At 28.7% G+C, this 3,121-nt stretch overlaps 1 pseudogene; it reads left to right on the top strand.

The window, feature by feature from the left end:
* Nucleotides 1-1,748: 1,748 nt before the first annotated feature.
* On the top strand, nt 1,749-2,801 carry LOC148298354 (neuropeptide F receptor pseudogene; annotated as a pseudogene).
* Nucleotides 2,802-3,121: the final 320 nt, after the last annotated feature.

The following is a 3,121-nucleotide window of genomic DNA, read 5'->3' as shown; positions in this document are numbered from 1 at the left end:
GTGGTTTTTAGATTTTATTGAAGATGAATATAAATTTCAATATGAAAAATAAGAATGACGGAAAAATTCTCGAATATGGACTCTGTAATGGTTGCCGAGACGTCATCAAAATGAACAATGATAACGCTACGTAATAATCCGAAAATGAATTCATCAAAACGTGACTGTCAGACACAAGGCATATCATAATGATCGTGACCAACAAAGGGTTAAATCTCCTGCTTTCCGCCGACCTCTTCTCTGTATTTTATAAAGATATTCAGCTTTGTATCTCGACAATACTTGACTTGAATAAACTTGGCCGTATTTTCCAGATGTCATGGGGATTGAAGGATTTGCGTGTTTACTTTTCTACATTATGTAAAACTGTCCTTGAATCTGAGCAACTCCATGAATCTGATATCTTGTACCTTATATTTACATTTTATGAAAAAAGAAATAAAAGTATTCTCGCTTATGAAATGTAAAAAAGCTATTCTGAAAATGAAGTGCTGCGTAAGGGATAGAAAGCTGTTTATTTGTATTTAATAAATAAACGTCTTAATACAACAAAAAAACATTGAGATGGATTGATTTGGCAGTTACTTCGTAGTTATATCTACTATTTTTTGTTTGAAAAATTTACTTTGGATATACCTATATTAATTTTAATTTAATGCGACACGTGTTTCAACATATGCGGCGTTTGATAACAACGCGTGTTGTAATAATTAAACAGTGGTATTTATCAAGTATACATCAAATATAAAATATTAAAATATTTAGAATTTCGCTAACAACATCGATAACGAAAATTTAATTTTAGTTGCGACATCTTTAATATACATTGATATATCATCCATAAGGTGAATAATCCAACCTCTGATATGAGAAAAATATATATGAAAAATGACAAGTATAAAGTTGTAAAAAAGAAGGACCATACATAAACTTGAAATGCTATTTCAGGTGTTCTTTCATTATAAATATATATTTAAACGAATGCCTTATAAATATTACCTATGTTGAATTGGTAAAACCTATATATATATATATATATATATATATATATATATATATATATATATATATATATATATATATATATATATATATATATATATATATATATATATATATATATATATATATATATATATATATATATATATATATATATATATATATATATATATATATATATATATATATATATATATATATATATATATATATATATATATATATATATATATATATATATATATATATATATATATATATATATATATATATATATATATATATATATATATATATATATATATATATATATATATATATATATATATATATTTATATATATATATATATATATATATATATATATATATATATATATATATATATATATATATATATATATATATAAATATATATATATATATATATATATATATATATATATATATATATATATATATATATTATATATATATATATTTTTCACAAATTCTTAACTGAGAGTAGTACCATTTTTTAAGATTCTAACTAAAAATACGATGGAAATCTAGCGACAGTGCAAATTTGTACATTTTTCAAAAATTAATGCAATATAAAGGTTTGATGTGAGACAACATACGCAGAATAGGAGATATGTAGATGTTTGCAATTTAAATGCAATAAAATTTTATAACTATATGTTTGGGATATTTAACTGTAAGTTTGCAAAATTTGTGCTAATTTTTCTTTTTCTTTTTTCACAGGTGATCGTTTATCCCACTCGAGAAAATCTTCAAGTCATGGGTGCGATTGTCATACTGACGCTCATCTGGGTACTCTCTGTAATCTTGGCATCTCCGATGTTCATCTACAGAACACTGAAAACCCACACCATCAATCTTTTCGGTATAGACAGCGTCAGTTTTTGCATGGAAGAGTGGCCGATTGAACACGGCAGGGCCTACTACTCTGCCTTTAGTCTCGTAGTACAGTATCTTCTACCCATCATCGTTGTGTCTGCTGCGTATATGAGGATCTATTTCAAGCTAAAATATAGATATGTCTCCACAAATTTGACCGGAGAAGTTAAAAAAGAAAGGGAAAGAGGACGCAGGATGCAAAAAACCAACTCTTTACTCATTTCCATTGCAGTTATCTACTGCATCAGCTGGTTACCTCTGAATCTCTTCAATCTATTCGCTGATCTCTACGACGAACCTCTGCTGGACCATCAAAGCATGCTCATCATGTACGCCGTTTGTCACATGATGGGAATGTCGAGCGCCTGCTCCAACCCCCTTCTCTACGGCTGGCTAAACGACAATTTCAAGAAAGAGTTCAAAGAAATTTTAGCTTGCGGCAAAATCGTGAGGGTCGGAAGATCCATGAGATCTCCGAGAAAAAAACAGCTTCCAGAATCGACAAAAGGTGTCAAATTATCCGTGATGGGGAACAGAAAATGCAGCGACCTGCAAGACATTACCGAAAACGGAATGCATTTGACTGTTGCTGATACGGAGATGACTATCTTGGCCAGATAGAAATATTTTTGCCGGCGCTTGAAGAGGGAACGCGCCGATCTTGACTTTAGGTCTACAAAAAGACCTAATGTTTACTGACAGTTAGAAGACGGGAAGGTTGGAACAGAGTGCTGAGACTCCATGTATGAATAAAACATTATATAAACTAGTGACAACTCATACGAACAAAACATAGTCGTTTTAGCTATGACAAAGAGTGCTTTTAGACAGTGAGCATAGATCTTCAACTATCTATAACCTGTGAATATAATATTTCATATTAGTCAATTCGATACGCTGTTTTTCATATGCAGTATTGTATGGTATATTCTAGGATAAATTTTCCCCCGATATCATATTCATACAAACAAATTGGAAAGGATTTTCTTTTCAGCTACGTAGTTAATGAATTAAATATGTATTTGTCGTGGAAACTTACAGATTGTTGAGTGAATAGAAATATTTACCAGTGTAGTATTTAAGTATCAGGAAGATAATGGACAATTGAAGAAAATTTTTAAAGTTTAATATATATTAAGTAGATTTTTTAAATAAATCAAACTGAGTATATTTATGTGAATATTTTTAGGGTATATAAAACAAAAAAAATATGTACCATA

Source organism: Brachycentrus maculatus, unplaced genomic scaffold (assembly GCF_059751285.1).
Source record: "Brachycentrus maculatus isolate JH-2025_06_01 unplaced genomic scaffold, ASM5975128v1 h1tg002152l, whole genome shotgun sequence".
Classification (NCBI taxonomy): Eukaryota; Metazoa; Arthropoda; class Insecta; order Trichoptera; family Brachycentridae; genus Brachycentrus; species Brachycentrus maculatus.
Note: the sequence above shows the minus strand (reverse complement) of the source record. Positions and strands in the feature narration are given on the sequence as shown.